Genomic DNA, 18,507 nt, shown 5'->3' with positions numbered 1-18,507 from the left:
CCTCCCAAAGTCGTTGTAAAAAGTCGATTTGTAGAATCATTTGATTAGAGCTGTAACTTGTCAAGATGGTAGTTTAAATATATAAAATTATTAAAAAATAAGTCTGGCTACTTGTACTGGCTGGAAAATTGGTCTGGCACCCCCTTTCGTCTGCACGAGCGCGCCGGTAGCTCGTTGCCCGCCGTATTTGTAATAATTATTAACGCATTACTCATTGAAAAAGATTTTACTTGTCCAAAAGGAGAAACGTAAACGATTTCGTGCTTATTAGTAGTGGAATAATGTGTAATTAATTATGTAATAATCAGAAATAAAGTAATTAAAAAATAAAACTATATTTTAAAGTAGTCAACATTATGAAAGTATACGCTTATAAAAAATTAATTAACTTTATTTATTAAAATTATTAATTTATTCATCTGGATAATCTGTAATCAAACTTTCAATTTCTGATGAACTTTTATTTTCATCATCGGTGAGCTCGGTATTGTCGGTATCGTCATCGGATTCTTCTTCGATTTTCTTTGATTGAGTACGTTCATGATCTGAAAATGATTCAAAGTTGAATTTATTATTAAAATTACACGATTTTAAATAAGCTGCGATAAAAACAAAACTTTTACGAACTAAACTAATTAACTCGTTTTATTTGCAAAAAATAATTATTATCTTAAAATCATATTTCTAAAGTCATGATTAAAGATTTATTAACAGTATTTAAACCAAAATTCTTTATATTTTTATAAACTAAAATATTATAATATTATACAATAAATAAATAATTAGTTATTATATAATAAGTATCTTTATTAATTTCAAATTATTTGTTGCATCATTATTATAACTTTATTACTAGTTTATTTATTCAAAATTAATTTTGCATTCATTTAAAATAAAATTAATTTATGAAATATACCTTCATTTTCTTCCTCATTCGATTCAAGTAATATATATCGCTCACGAACGGGGGCAGTTGCACTCCTTCGAACCAAGTAAACTCGTACTTTTCGTCAACTTCTTTCCAGCCATTCTCAATCGGAGACTTTGTCATATGCTGCAAATAAGCGTTTCTCCAAATGGTTGCGATGCATGACGCTCTCAAAAGTTGTTGCTTTAATTCGGATTGACATGGAGGTATAGATGACGCATCAAGTACAACTTTTGAGAGCGTCACACATCGCAACCATTTGGAGAAATGCTTATTTGCAGCATATGACAAATTTGTCTCCGATTGAGAATGGCTGGAAAGAAGTTGACGAAAAGTACGAGTTTACTTGGTTCGAAGGAGTGCAACTGCCCGTTCGTGAGCGATATAGTATATTACTTGAATCGAATGAGGAAGCAAATGAAGGTATATTTCATAAATTAATTTTATTTTAAATGAATGCAAAATTAATTTTGAATAAATAAACTAGTAATAAAGTTATAATAATGATGCAACAAATGATTTGAAATTAATAAAGATACTTATTATTATAATAACTAATTATTTATTTATTGTATAATATTATAATATTTTAGTTTATAAAAATATAAAGAATTTTGGTTTAAATACTGTTAATAATTCTTTAATCATGACTTTAGAAATATGATTTTAATTAAATAATAATTATTTTTTTGCAAATAAAACGAGTTAATTAGTTTAGTTTGTAAAAGTTTTGTTTTTATCGCAGCTTATTAAAATCGTGTAATTTTAATAATAAATTCAACTTTGAATCATTTTCAGATCATGAACGTACTCAATCAAAGGAAATCGAAGAAGAATCCGATGACGATACCGACAATACCGAGCTCACCGATGATGAAAATGAAAGTTCATCAGAAATTGAAAGTTTGATTACAGATTATCCAGATGAATAAATTAATAATTTTAATAAATAAAGTTAATTGATTTTTTATAAGCGTATACTTTCATAATGTTGACTACTTTAAAATATAGTTTTATTTTTAAATTACTTTATTTCTGATTATTACATAATTAATTACACATTATTCCACTATTAATAAGCACGAAATCGTTTACGTTTCTCCTTTTGGACAAGTAAAATCTTTTTCAATAAGTAATGCGTTAATAATATTACAAATACGGCGGGCAACGAGCTACCGGTGCGCTCGTGCAGACGACTTTAAAGGGGGTGCCAGACCAATTTTCCAGCCAGTACAAGTAGCCAGACTTATTTTTTAATAATTTTATATATTTAAACTACCATCTTGACAAGTTACAGCTCTAATCAAATAATTCTACAAATCGACTTTTTATAACGACTTTGGGAGGATGTCAGACTCATTTTCCAGTGTCAGTTGCATGCCAGACTCTTCTAAAACATTTCTTCATACAAAAAACAATAAATATATAAAAGCTCAGCACTAATCAAATTCTTCCAACATAAGTGTTTTTTCGACAAGATCAAAGGCGCCGCAACGCCCATTCCAGCGAGACAGCGCAGTCAGACTCTGTATTTCATCAACAACACTATTAGAACAAGAGAAATTACTTTGTTCCAAGACTAATCAAATCGCTGACACTTTTGTGTTGCTACCTCTCGGACTATAACAAGAAAATATGAGAAAAGTAAAAAAAGTCCTATACTAATATGTATATAGACGACGGAAGGCGCGCGGCGCGAGCGGCAACGCGGGCTCGCGCGGCGAAAGGGTTCGGTTCGCGCCCGCTACGCGGCGCATCGCCGGTATATTCTCGCGTGATTAAGATTCAACATCGACCCCTATATCTAGGGCAAATCGGCAGGGTTTCTACAGCGTTCTCAAGTTCGCTCGTGGCGGACAGCTGACCGCCACAGCCTATAACAGCAAACAGCAACTTATGTTTTTGCCATGACTGCAACAGACGTCTCGTTTTTTGTCCATCAGCCATATTTTTATTCTTTGCTCTCTAAATTTCCTATACTTTCTTGAAATCTTTTGCATATTATGACTATATTCTAGCCGTGCAAGATTAGTATGGTATTTACTTTGTTCGTGTATACTTGTATTTTCGAGAAAAATTTTCTGCGTGTAACGATTCAAACCGATAGAAACTGATTGAAATTACATCTTTGAATACCAATCCGTTTCAATCGTTTTCAATCAGTGTAATCGTTATAAAATCATAACAATTCAAATCGATAGAATCCGATTGAAATTACATCCTTGAACACCAATCCGTTTCAATCGTTTTCAGTCGGTGTAATCGTTATAAATCCGTGATTTCCGGATCAAGAATCCAGATTCATGCGGACTCAAAATTTTTAATCGGATTCAATCGGTCATTTTTAGCAGGGCCCTGCTTTATAGAAGTTGTGATTTTCGTTAAAGCAGGGCACACACACGTGTGTATGCTGGTGTATGCCCTGCTTTATAGAAGTTGTGATTTTCGTTAAAGCAGGTCATACACACGTGTGTATGCCCTGCTTTATAGAAGTTGTGATTTTCGTTAAAGCAGGGCACACACACGTGTGTATGCTGGTGTATGCCCTGCTTTATAGAAGTTGTGATTTTCGTTAAAGCAGGGCACACACACGTGTGTATGCCCTGCTTTAACGAAAATCATTAAACAGTTACATCGTGCAAAATAACCAAGCATCTCGATTCAAGCAGTTAGGTCTCACGCTGGGAGTTTCATTAGTTTAATTATGCGTGGGAAGCACACACACACACACACACACACGGGGGGTGCGAGGGGGGGGCCTTCGGCCCCTCCCCTCCCCTGCACCCACCCCGTCGGTAAGCAGCGTGGACCTCGCTTTACAACATAAAGTACATACTAAGTTGTAAAGCGAAATTATAAAGCACATGCATGGAGGGGTGCCGAAGGCCCCCCCTCGCACCCCCCCCCGTGTGTGTGTGTGTGTGCTTCCCACGCATAATTAAACTAAAGAAACTCCCAGCGTGAGACCTAATTGCTTGAATCGAGATGCTTGGTTATTCTGCACGATTGATTCATTTAAAATTGGCGCAGTTTTACATGCGCGTGCGACCACTGAGCATGCGCATATGGCCGCAGGGCACGTTCAGTGTTGCTACATGTCGTCGGTATGACAGGAGTCATAACCTGATTCCTGTCAATTTTAATGATTAATATCTCGCGTCGCGGGGCAGAGCGACACTTTTTTCTGCCAGATTCGTTCGTTTCGTGCAAAAACGCGTCGATTAAGCCTAATTGCATCGATTTCTGTGCTGAGGTAGCTAAACTGAAAAATTACCATACATTTAGCGCAGCTTAGCCCACGGAGATTTAGCATTGTCGACATTGCCCACTTTGAACCGAGCAAAGTCCGCAATGTGATAATCGTTGCTGACATTGCCATCGCTGGATGGGCAGTGTTAACTTTGCCCACATCAAACCGGGCAATGTCCGCTAATAAACTACTTTGCCCAGTCGCGTTGTGCAATGCTGACATTGCCCGGGCACTGCCGACACTGCACACCATGCTGACTTTGCCCGTAACATATACACCGCTTTTATTATGTTACCCTTCCAATTTCTACCAACGCTTCACTCACTCACGACATGTCAGAGCGACAGGTACATTTTAACCCTTCGTCCGCATACGTTTTTTTGGCACCTTTACGCCGCATAGGTGGGTCGTTTTCGTCTTGTCGTTTTTTTTTAAGTGTTAAAGTGTTACAAAAAATCTGAAAAAATTCATGGAGGTAATTCAAACCTTCAATTTGAAGTATCAATCATAAAATTATAAGCAATTTAATTTTTTCACATATTTTTTATTTAAGAAATGGAGCAACTACAACTACAACTTGTAAAATCATCTTTTACTCAAAAAATCATAACTTTAAGACAAATAAAGATATCGAAATGAATAAAAAAAGAAATTGAAGGGGAAAAACGTACCTTTCATAAAAAAAATATTGCATGCAATTATTTTGAAATGAAGTGCTTAAGTGTTCGCCGCCAACCTCGTTTTTTCAAGAATTACGTGTCTCCTGTGACGGCTGGAGGGGGTCTGGCGCCTTGAAACTCGGTAGGCGGGTTCTCGGAGAGCATAACTTTTTTTACGGATGCGCAGTGGCGCCATTTCTACGCGTTTGCAAAAGTTACAACTACATTTGATTTTCGCCCGGACGAAAACGACCCACCTAGTGGGACGAAGGGTTAACACTGCGACTTACTGGTCTGTAATGCTCCGTAAGTAAGAATTTGTGATTGTAATTTTAATACTGATACATTGCGTTTTTAACATATTGCGACTCCGATTCACGGTTTAGAAAGTACAATCGAATCTCTCCTTTCTACCTGGTCTTCCAACCTGAGAGTAAACGTCGAAGATGCGATTGATTCGGAGCATTTGCATATCGGCATATCCTGACAGACTACCAAACATTCGTATGAATTTTATTTTATTGATTTGACTGCGCTTTTCTACTGATTGACTCATATTTTATCGCGATTAACTGTAATTTATCGTCTAAAATTTTCATGTATTATTTTCATTTTTACACTGAAAATGACACAAAAAAAGTGTCGAAACGTTCAAATTTATATTAACTAATATATATATTTTACTATTGACTTATTTTGATTGCGCATTAATTACCGCGCGTGGCTCTGATTGCCTCTCTTACTTCCCTTTATTTGATTTAAAAATTGAAACAACAATGTGTAATAATAATATTAATAACATAGGCCAGTAAAATTAGGTTTGAAAATGGCAAAACGGATTGACAAGCCAATTTTTTGAGGGTGAGTAGAGGGTCATAGGAGATGCCCAAATTCACAAAGTTCCAACAAAATTTTTCTGTGCGTCGGCGGCCATCTTGAAAATAAGGGTGAATATTTAAAGTTTGAATATCTCGGCTTTTATTGGTTGCATTTTGTTCTTTTTTTTTAGTTTTGTAGGGAAAAATATTTGCTACAACTTTTGTTCGAAAAAATTTTTAATAGCTGTCAAGGAAAAAAAGTTAAAACCAAAAAAGTGCCGTCGATTAGGGGTTGAACAATTTTATTGACACTTATATCGCCCCCTGTTAGTTTGATAAAAAAAATGTTCCAATAAAACTTGTAGAGGATTCAATTCTCTACAATTTTCGTATATATTTTTTTGCGGTGGCTCAAAAAACACTAGAGATAGAGAGCGCCAAAGTTGAGTGTATCTAGTAAATGCTCTTTTTCGTGGGAAAAATTCGCGGTTTTATTGTGAATTGTCGTATATTATAAAACTCTTTTCCGCGAACTGTACAGTGTGTTATTGTGTGTGTGTTGTTTGTGTGTGTTATTGTGTATTATTTACGGTTAGTCGTAATCTGTATTTCGAGCGTTTCAGAGTAAAATTTCTTGAAAATGAGCGAGTATTTTATTTATAGTCCATATGCCAGGTCGATTGAGCATTTTTATCGAGGTTGATGGCTTAAGTTAATGTTTTTTTATGTTTTTGAGGTTATAAAACAGGAATCTGTAAATAGTTGTTTCGTAAGTTGATGCAATAAAAAGTTATTAACAATTTATTTGTTTAAATTGCCCTAGCGATCAAACTATACATCCTATAAAAATGAACTAGAGAAAATTTGTTCCTCTTTTTACGACGAACAAAATGGCGTTTGAATTTTTCCAAAATCTTGATTATTGACGGAAATGTGTCAATTTTTAGGTAATTACTGCTTATGCGTCGCGGAGTACCCTAGGCGTGCGCGCTTGCGCTCAATTGTACCACACGAGTTTTGCTCCTTTAATTTTAATTTAATTTGCTTTTTTGCTCCTTTATTTACAATTAAGCGCGAGCGCGCACGCCTAGGGTACTCCGTGACGCGTAGGCAGTAATTACATAAAAATTGACACATTTCCGTCAATAATCAAGATTTTGGAAAAATTCAAACACCATTTTGTTTGTCGTGAAAAGAGGAACAAATTTTCTCTAGTTCATTTTTTTATAGGATGTATAGTTTGATCGCTAGGGCAATTTAAACAAATAAATTGTTAATAACTTTTTATTGCATCGACTTACAAAAAAACTATTTACAGATTCCTGTTTTACGACCCAAAAAAACAAAAAAAAAACATTAACTTAAGCCATCAACCTCGATAAAAATGCTCAATTGACCTGGCATATGGACTTATACAAATAAAATACTCGCTCATTTTCGAGAAATTTTACTCTGAAACGCTCGAAATACAGATCACGACTAGCCGAAAATAATACACAATAACACACACAAACAACACACACACAATAACACACTGTACAGTTCGCGGAAAAGAGTTTTATAATATACGACAATTCACAATAAAACCGCGAATTTTTCCCACGAAAAAGAGCATTTACTAGATACACTCAACTTTGGCGCTCTCTATCTCTAGTGTTTTTTGAGCCACCGCAAAAAAATATATACGAAAATTGTAGAGAATTGAATCCTCTACAAGTTTTATTGGAACATTTTTTTTATCAAACTAACAGGGGGCGATATAAGTGTCAATAAAATTGTTCAACCCCTAATCGACGGCACTTTTTTGGTTTTAACTTTTTTTCCTTGACAGCTATTAAAAATTTTTTCGAACAAAAGTTGTAGCAAATATTTTTCCCTACAAAACTAAAAAAAAAACAAAATTTGACCAATAAAAGCCGAGATATTCAAACTTTAAATATTCACCCCTATTTTCATGATTGTCGCCGACGCACAGAGAAATTTTGTTGGAACTTTGTGAATTTGGGCATCTCCTACGACCCTCTACTCACCCTCAAAAAATTGGCTTGTCAATCCGTTTTGTAGATATTCGGTGTTTTTCGAGCTAATTTTACTGGCCTAACATACCGATATGATTTTGGGGTGGCCATTTTCCACCCCAAATTCATATCAGCGATAAATAATTGTTTTTCAGGTGATATTGTTTTACGTCGATTTTGATCTTAGTAATTTAGGTTTTAAAATTTGTAGAATAAAATTAAATGTTGCTCGCTTTATTCTAAAAAAAAGGGTTTATTTCAAAAATTAAATATTCTTCCTCACGAATAATAATTCTAATAATGTTATTATTTGCGCAAATATAACACACAATAACCTATCGTCTGCCATTTTGACGTGCTCATAGTCGCTTACATTGCCAAAACGAACGACATTTCTTACTATTGTGTAAGCGCTCAAATTTCAAATCGAACGATTGAAAACAGCGCTTATAAGCGTGAGCGCTTAGGCTGAGTTTCCACTGAGCGCGTCACGCGTCGCGTCGTCACAAGTTAACCAATCAAAACATCCCATTTCATTACATTCTTGTGACGGGATCGAAATGGGATGTTTTGATTGGATGACGCGACGCGTGACGCGCTCAGTGGAAACTCAGCCTTACAGCGCGTGAGCGTCCAAACCGAACGCACCCTTATTGCACTAGTTCAGAAGTGCAGCGAAAACGAACAGACTTAATACACTTTGAAGTTGAGTTGTGTACGACGGCTTTAATGTGCACTAGTGCGCACTGAGTGCAGTGAGTGCATTCAATCGAGTTCGCTATAAGCTGTCGTGGAACTCGGATAAACAAAACGCAAAACATTCGCGAGTAAAAAAGTGTAGCAAGAAATGGTTTCGAGTGATAACGAAAGTGACGATGTATTTGGCATACCTGAAAAAATCGCTGAAGCAGCGAAAAATGTCGAACAGAACTTGTTATCGACAAAATCAAAAAGCCGGTATGAAACCACGTACCTAACCTTCATGAACTGGAGAAAAGAGAAAAACATAAATTCATTCTCAGAAAATGTGCTTCTGGCTTATATCAGTGAGCTATCGAAGAAGACAAAACCGTCGACTCTGTGGAGTCAGTATTCCATGCTGAAAAGTACCCTAATCGCTAAACATAACGTCAATATTCATAGTTATTCTAAATTGACCGCTTTTCTCAAGAGAAAATCTAATGGCTTTAAGAGCAAAAAATCAAAAGTTTTTACTTCAAATGAAATTCGAAAATTTCTAAATGAAGCGCCAGATGATCAGTATCTAGCAACAAAGGTAAAGTAATATATATAAATTTATAAAATATATAAAAATAATATATATCTAACAATATAACAAAATACATTTACTATTTTTTTACAGGTTGCTTTAATTGTTGGCATTGCTGGAGCCTGCCGAGGAAACGAACTTACAAAACTTAACGTAGAAAATATTGAACATCATGGTTCTTTGTTACTCATAAGAATTCCAGATACAAAAACGAAGATTTCGCGATTGTACACAATTGAAGGGAAATTCGCTGAAATTGTTAAAAAATATGAGACCCTGCGACTACAATATGCCACTACAAATCGATTCTTTTTAAATTTTCAAAAAGGAAAATGCACGACTTAAGTTATAGGAAAAAACAAAATCGCTAGAATGCCAAAAGAAATTGCAAGTTACTTGAATTTATTAGAACCCGAATTGTATACCAGTCATAGCTTCCGAAGGACATCGGCGACGTTATTGGCTGATACTGGTGCAGGTATAACAAGCATCAAGCGTCATGGTGGTTGGAAATCAACCAGTGTGGCGGAATATCAAATATTATAGTTACTAAAATTAATATTGTCCTATTTTATTTAAAACGAATAAAAATTTACAATTTATTTACAGAATATATTAAAAAGTTGATAAACAATAAAAGGAATATTGCAAATATCACATCATCAATAAATTTACATGAAACTATTGCAAAACAAAATCCTGAGTCCGAAGAACCGCCAATAAAACAATCGAAACTTGGAATAAATGTTAATGCATCAACATCAAAAAGCTCCGACTGCATTATGATTGAAGATGAATTTAAATCAACATTTAAAATAAAAAAATCCAGGAAATAATCCAATCTTCTAATTTTAAAATTGTAATGTAAATATTAAATTCATTAACTAATAAAACTTTTTCATTGTAATTATATTAATTTTTATAAATAAAAAAATAATTGCTATTTCAAAAATTATTTGTATTAAGACTATCGATTTCAAACTGTTTTTTTCTTAATAATATATCACTGAATAATAATATAACTAAATATACTTATTTACATAATCCCTAAATAAAATCCCAAATTGTCAATCAGATTTAGTGCAAAAATTAAAATTATTTTTTTTTCGATTTTATTGTCATTCAAATTTTAATTTTGTGATAAGTGGGGGCTTCGCTCCTGGATCCCACCAAAGGCTTCGCTCTTGAATCCCGTATTGCTCTCTTTTTCTCTTTCTATTTAACGATACGCGCGTACAAACTGTATGAATGAAACACTAAACGCACACACTCTATAGGCATTTTTAAAAATCAAACATTACCGTGTAAGACATCTAAGGTCCCGCTTTTGGACATGTGTGCTTTATGGGTTCACACTCGTCTGAAAAACGCAGCTTTTTCCTCTTGGTAAACAATATACTATTCTTTACAAATTATGGAAAACATTATAATTCCCATGTTGATGCTGTTGAAATTAAAGAGTCAACCGACGCTGAAAAGATAAAAGTTCATTTTTCACAACTGGTTAAACATCTTCCCCGCCTCTGATGTACTAAATTTTGCAAACAAAACTTTCATTTTTTGTACTAATTTTTACAAATAAAATTTTTTACAAAATTTTAAAATTGCTTTATCTATTTTCCTGGCCTGGAGTTTTTTTTGCTGGTGTCAATATCCAAGAATTACTTCTTGCCTGGGTCTGTTCAGTTCCTCACACAATCGTATTCCATATTATTTTCGTCTCTTGGCTCATTGTCTCTTACGTATACTTCTGGTGTGATCTGTGCCGTGTAACTAACCCATCGTGACACACGGTTGTTCCCGCACTATTTCTCTTATCAAGTCCGTGTGGCACAGAATGATGTGTGCTCTGGGCATCACGCAAAGAAGTAAGCTTGGTGTTGCTGGATGCGAATAAACGTAAGTAGTCTGGTTGTTGAATGTTACCTAAAAGTTCTGTGTCTATCTTTGCCACTAGGCTCCGTCTCTCAGATGCACGGGGAAATACTCACAGGTCAGGTCCGTAGTGTACAACACTTCTTCCGTCTTACAGTGGGCTCAACTGTAGGGACGTGAATACACCGATTGCTCCGTCGCTGAAATCTAAGCACACGACGGTCCGGTGGACTGACAGGTGCTCCGGGGGCCTCTCGAGAAAGATATGCGAGTGTGGTCCGTACCATGCTCGTGGGATAAAGGTCGAGCTCTGCTGCGACCGGCCGTCTGGTCTCAGTGCCGCACAAGATACACTCGGTAACGAGTAGAGGATAACATCCAGCAACTGCGAGTATGTGAATAACTGGACGATGTAATAAACAGATTTTGCGTACCGCGGCAGATCCAGTCCAAACTGAGGTGGCCTTGTAATTGGTGGCTGATAACGTACTCCTGGTATCAGACCTGTAAACGGCTGCTCAGAGATCAGCGAAGAGGGTTGTCCTCTGTACCCCTGCGCGTTGTGATCAATTACCCAAGCAGGTGTGAAATTTTGACTTTCTTCGCACCCTAGCAAGCGACATAGACACGCCCCTGTACTGCGTAGGTAAAATCAGCACGCGTACGATGGCCTCGTGACCTTTGAGACTCTGTCCCGCGAGTAGTCCCGCCGCAAATCAGACCTAGGGGGCGTTATCGCGTGACCTGTCCTAATATGCTCTCTAGGCACAGAATCGTTACTCTGCGGATGTGGATACATGATAGGTTCACCTTTGCGGCGACCGTGGGATAGAGCTCGCGGAGTACGCTGACTGTCATATGCGGGTCGATAACCTCTGTGTAGGTCTAAGGGCCACCTCTCGGTATGCAACACACACCCTTCATTGAATTGCGTCTAAATCAAACTTATATAAAATATATCCGTGGTTACCCATGCTGGAAATAAACCATTTGGATCGTGGTCATTGGGCACATCGCTCATATAGACATCCTGTTTGTATTGCTTAAAACTTCACATAATCGCGAATACAACATGTCTAATCGAAATTATTTAAATAGCTTAGTAAAAGAATTGTGATTCTTCATATGTAAAAAACAGTAGCTTTCCCAAATGTCGCGTTAATGAAAACTGTGTGACTATATTGGTTACATATGAATTGAAAATGAAAGTACTTTACTATCGTTAAAATCCTAAATTCAACTTTATTTTATTTTTCTACAATTTCAAACTTTTATGCAGTCTTATGTTCGACAAATCTCCTAATATTCATACTACGATATTATATAGAATCATATGGTAAAGTCGCTTTATGATCAATGATATTTTAATACAATACAGTAAATTAGTGTTATCCTCGTAGATTAATATTATTTTACTTTACACTCTCAATGTCCTATAAAATTAGAATAGCGGTATCTTGATAAATGATAGCGTATTATGTTGGACTGACGGTGGAGTGAAGATTTCATTTATATTGAAATGGATATATCCTCACACAAGTCTACAGTATTAAACCGCTAATAAGTCGTCCGTCATCTCCACAGGACAAAAATATAGTTCGTTCGCTATCTGTGACTATACAGTGTGTCATATATCTCTACTAATAAGTCAGTCTTGCCTGAGTAAAGCTGTTAGGTTATTGCCTGCTCTGGTCTCTGCGACTCCAAACTACCGCGCTCCGCGAGAGTCTCGCTGTATGTGACGGTGTGGGGCGCTTGACTGGCTGCTGGAGTTTCGACAACCGGGCATTTGGCACTCATAAATAATACTAACGCTCTCCTAGTCCTGCGATGCGATCACCGGCTAGGCCTTGTGCAATTAGGATGTAATTCGATAAGAGAGTTATATCACTTGGTCGAATACGCTGCCGTCATCACATAGTTTATACTGTGTGGTAGAGTCGGCCCTGTGTAGACCATCCAGGCTGATCGCGTTTTGTTGGCGAGGTGCTCAAGAAGTTCATGTCTCGTATACCTTTGATCGCTTTCGTGTCTGCGACCGGCTTTGGAATTGCGTAGGAAAGTTCATAACTTCTAATCTCTCGAGTAGCATGTGAAGAAAAATACGTATTACTCCAAGTATAGCATTGGGTTATCGACTGGTGTAAAATACACAAGTACGTTATGTTGTAATGGACCAAGTAATATATGTGAAAGCAGATCAAATTAATGATTGAGCCGCTCACTACAGTCTTTCCATAAAATACTAAGCGGTGTGTCCGACGTGCTGAACTTCGTCATGCAATTTGTTAAATTCCTGTCGGTACAAAGATAATTAAATAAAAGCTGTCTGGATAACCGGCGATACGGACCCCGAACCCGGCCCTATTAATTGTCTCAAACGTTAACCCCAAATATTTAACATCACACGGAACTCCAATACCTAAGGTCACGTCGTTTTTTATCAATTTACAATGAACCGACGAACTTCCATCATCAAAAGGCCAGGTCGCATGACTCTTTTGATGTGGAATTCGTATACTTGCCTGCCCATCTTTGTAAATAGAAACGTCCTGAACGAGCCCACCGAGCATCACACTAACTCGACTATAGAATCGTATTCGTGCGTCGCCAAGGGAGCAAGAACACTGACCGACTCATCGTGACTACTAGCGTCATTTACACGGTGATATCTTCGCTGCGTGGGTATATGCGGTCAACGCTGAATCGGTTTATCCCGTGCTGCGGCGACCTATTGTTGTTAAAAGATTCCCTCAATAGATTCACACCCGAGCTACCGTTAATATTGCGGGATCCCGTATTTCTCTCGGAAGCTCCCAGGTGCGGGTGAAACGTTGCTCGTCGTGCCCTGTTCATCACGTCTCATAAGGGATGTGGCAAACTGATCTAGAAATTGCTCTCTTACCGCTTACCATTCCTCTGTGGGTCTGCGGTGTATGGGGGATCCGCTGTTCGGGTTATTTCAAGACCGGAACTGTCCTCAATCTGTCAGCCGACGCCTTCGGATACGACTCATCGTAGGAACCCGGGCACGATAACTATCTCCAGCCGCAGTCATCAACTGCGCAGTCATGTGTCGTGTCTAAATTCCTTCATTAGGCTCATGTAATTAGGGTAAAAGCACCCCGGCCTTTGCGCGCAGGACAAACAGCTCTACATGAAAGCCGGAACGACCTAAATGTATTTGAGAATATCATCGCGCTAATGCAAATCTTATAAGTTTCGATAAAAACGTGAGAGTCGGTGAGTATGATTGACGTCGAACTCTTTCTGCGAATTGCAAACCAAAAACGCCAAAATTATTATGATATATTTGACATTAAATAATATAATTTAACAAGAGATTTAATTTCTATGTTGTAATTAATAATATATATAACTTTGTTTCAGCTTAGAAAATTAAGAAGGTAATGCTCGAGAGAGAGAGAGAGAGAAAAACTTTTCAATAATTAATTACAAATATCTTTTAGGTTTCAAAATCCGATTTTAACAAAATAATCTTGTTGGATATCGAAGAGATATAACTGTGTGTATGTTTGAATTTATATCCAAATTTATATCCTGATTAAAATCTAAAGAGGAAATATAATATATTATTTGATATATAAATGGAGAAGTATAAAAATTTAATTTTGCTCCGGTATGCTCCGACGCGAGGAGATGCATTTAAGAATTCGTCGTCTGTATGCTTATGCAAACGTTGTACATCTCGTTGCGCATCTCTCGAGTTCTCTCGTCTACGCGAGGAAACGTTTCGCGTCTGCCGCGAAATTCATCGGAGTTCCGCGCGACGACGGTTTCGCGCGTAATGCACATAAGTAAGTTTAACGCTTTCTAGAGGAGACGATATAACAGTGAACACGGTACCTCCATTACGGCGTCAATGTCGCAGTTTGCAATTTGCGATTTCTGGGATCGCCGCGAGGATGCTGCGAGATGACACACTCGTCAAAATGATCGAGCGACGTTGCGGTGCGATGACGGGACAGATAAAACGTCCATTTTTAAAAATCCTTCAAAAGAAGATACGCGATGCAATACGTATAATTTCACATAGACAAAAGCGCATTGTAATGAACGACGTATTTCGTCAAATATACATATGCAACACCCATTTCGCGTTTGTCGGTATGCTTGCCACGGAGAAAGAAAGTGTAATCTTCAATAATACCACTTTTTCAGAAATAGATGTATTGTTTCGGATTTAAAACTGATGGCACGCTAATTACGCGGCTCGTGTGAAAAGGATATAGATTTATTTCCGAAACATACAAGGTGTGTTTCAAAACTTACCAACCCACTTTTGTACATCCGAGTTTTTTCGCAGTCAATTTGAAGTTAACTTTCAATCATTTACTACAAGTGTTTAATTTCCAACATTAAACGTTACACGCCTTTTCAATTTCTTATATCAAACAAATATTAAATTAAGCAAAGAACGAAACCAGCTTATTCATCTACTTACACTCTCGATGTTCAATTCTCGAAAAGACTGCGGTATTTTTATTAACAAACTGACTCTAAGTTCACGAAAAAACAATCCGTAGATTAAACGTGACTCATTGACTCTGGCACACCCTGTATATCTCCTGAATTAACCGAGCCGCGAAATCGCATGGGATAAAAGTGATAGGTAACGCACGGAAGCTCGTTAACCCGAAGCTCTCCATTTCCAGCAATGCATAACAAAGCGAGGAAAAAGTGAGAAGCTTTTCCGACTGGCCGCTGCTGTGATGGAAAATTAAAAATCAAGTGTGCCATTTAAGTCAACACCAACAAAATTCACTATTAGCGACATCTTAATAATATGTAAAATGTCAAATAAATTTGAGATAATAAAAACTGTTGAAAACTTTAACATAATTAATCGCTTCAGTTTAAAAATTTACAATTTGCCAGAAATGTAAGCTCTGAGAAATTCAAGAAACCAATATTTTGCAATATCTAATTTTCTCAAGCGTGTATCTTTGACTTTGAATTTCTGACTTGTATTAAACACACGATTTTCTCGAATTAATAGACTTTAGAGTTTTAATTTCTGTTTCTTAATTCAAATTTTTATGTTCTCAATTCTATTGCATTAGAATTTCTTCTATTCTGTGAGAGATCTAAAACTCCCTTCTTTAAATCTTTTTAAATTTTTCACTCTTAATTTCCTAAGTCAATAATTTTGAAAAGTCAATAAAAACTATATTTCAGATTCTAAAAGCAATTTGCCGAAGGATTAAAACAAATAGAATTCTTTAATTAAAACGGACGGATTTCAAAGACCCGAGCTTCATTTATTAGGAATTCTCTCGCGAAAAAAACGAAAAAGGCCATAAGGGATCAGCGAGTCGACGATCGAATTTGCGGCGTTCTCCCGTGGAACAATGGCTTCATTTTGAACGCCGAGCGCGTTTCATGTCACGCAGACCCCGCAGAATGATCGATCAATCTGAAATGACCCCATCATCCCGATTACCTTTTAGTCCACTTCCCTCATCTTTTGCCGCGTCCGTCGCAAACGTCGCAGCGGGACTTTCGCCCTGTAACCTTTAACAGGACAAGGCAAAAGGGTAATTTGAATATGACTGGGAAATTAAAATAATACTGCGCCGCGTTCTAAAGTTATCAGTACAAAATTACCTTTTTCAAAAAAAGGTAAAAAAAGGCGCCAAGTACACGCGCAATGTATGTTGCAAATCTAAAAATCTTAAATGGTAGTAGCTTTATTTCTTCCTAACAAAATAATTCACAAAATTGCGTTACCTAACTCAACCCAAATGATATGTATAGTAGCTTTATATTTTTCTCCCTAACAAAATAATTCACAAAATTGCGTTACCTAATTCAACCTAAGTGATACGTATTTCAAAAAAAAGTGATATCTTTAAATTGCGCCAATTGCAAAGAGAATATATATACTTTCAAAAATAATTGTTGTGCAACTACTTTTAAAAAATAAAACAAAATTGTGTTACCTAACTCAGCCCAAGTGGTATGTATCTTTGTATTCCTGAGAGTCTTTCTATCAACCCAAGTGGTAGTAGTTTTAATTCTCCTTGATAAAATTATAATATTACAAAGAATTATTTTAATCACAAAAAATTAAAGAGGTAACATTATAAAATAAAAATATTTAATTAAAATAAAATAAATAAATTTTTCTTGTAAAAAACTTGGCGCTGCTTTTTTAAGGTTTAGAACCTTTGCACAAGACTTTCGTATGGCAACGTAGTGTAACGAAACGTAGTGGGTCAACGCACAAGAAACGTATCAGTTACGGCGTTAAAGCTGGCCACACACACTTTTTCGTAACAGTAACAGTAGGATTTCGACCAATCGTGTTACTCGATTCGGGAACGTACGGCCGTACGTTTTCGAATCGAGCAACGCGATTGGTCGAAATCCTACTGTTACTGTTACGAAAAAATGTGTGTCCTGAGCCTTAAGCGTCGTCTACAATGGCAGCAGGAGTATGCAATAAGACGTAAGCAGTAAGCTATTCTATTGACCAATCACAATCGATTATTCTTGAATTGTAAAAAATCCCATTAATCAATAACTTACTGCTTACGTCTTACTGTATACTCCTGCTGCCATTGTAGATGACGCTTTATACGTCAATACGTTTCTTGTGCGTTGATCTACGTTACGTTACCATACGAAAATTTTGTGCGGAGGCTCTAACCGATACGTTTCTTGTGCGTTAATCCACGTTACGTTACGCTACGCTATCATACGAGAGTCTTGTGCGGAAACTCTTATCCAGACAAATTTGCATAGCGCATAAACATAAGCGTAAGAAATTGATTGGTTTATATGTATATGTGCAAAAGGAAATAGACCAAAATCCATCTCTTTATGCATATGCTTATGCACTTATGCAAGTTTGTCTGGGTTGACCTTAAAAAAGCAGCGCCAAGTTTTTTACAAGAAAAATTTATTTATTTTATTTTAATTAAATATTTTTATTTTATAATGTTACCTCTTTAATTTTTGTGATTAAAATAATTCTTTGTAATATTATAATTTTATCAAGAAGAATTAAAACTACTCCACTTGGGTTGATAGAAAGACTCTCAGGAATACAAAGATACATACCACTTGGGCTGAGTTAGGTAACACAATTTTGTTTTATTTTTTAAAAGTAGTTGCACAACAATTATTTTTGAAAGTATATATATTCTCTTTGCAATTGGCGCAATTTAAAGATATCACTTTTTTTTTGAAATACGTATCACTTAGGTTGAATTAGGTAACGCAATTTTGTGAATTATTTTGTTAGGGAGAAAAATATAAAGCTACTATACATATCATTTGGGTTGAGTTAGGTAACGCAATTTTGTGAATTATTTTGTTAGGAAGAAATAAAGCTACTACCATTTAAGATTTTTAGATTTACAACATACATTGCGCGTGTACTTGGCGCCTTTTTTTACCTTTTTTTGAAAAAGGTAATTTTGTACTGATATCATGCGTTTTGTAGTGATAAGCAAGTATCGGCAAAAAATTTCCATTTTTTATTTTTTAATTATTTACAAATTGATAATAACAACAAATTAAATTTTTATTAAATTTATATATATATATATATATATAATTTATATATATATATATATATATATATATATATATATATATATATATATATATATATATATATATATATATATATATATATATAAAACCTCTTATTTTTTACAA

The 18,507-nt window shown here is 36.0% G+C and overlaps 1 long non-coding RNA gene across 1 annotated transcript; it reads left to right on the top strand.

The window, feature by feature from the left end:
* Window positions 1-8,430: 8,430 nt before the first annotated feature.
* LOC139821522 (uncharacterized) lies at window positions 8,431-10,502 on the top strand. The gene is made up of 3 exons (XR_011734273.1): window positions 8,431-8,949; window positions 9,037-9,421; window positions 9,553-10,502. It is a non-coding gene; the product is annotated as an uncharacterized lncRNA (long non-coding RNA).
* The last annotated feature ends 8,005 nt before the right edge of the window (window positions 10,503-18,507 follow it).

The sequence above is a fragment of the Temnothorax longispinosus genome, chromosome 11 (genome assembly GCF_030848805.1).
Source record: "Temnothorax longispinosus isolate EJ_2023e chromosome 11, Tlon_JGU_v1, whole genome shotgun sequence".
In the NCBI taxonomy this organism is placed as follows: Eukaryota; Metazoa; Arthropoda; class Insecta; order Hymenoptera; family Formicidae; genus Temnothorax; species Temnothorax longispinosus.
This window is presented reverse-complemented; position numbering and strand designations above follow the sequence as displayed.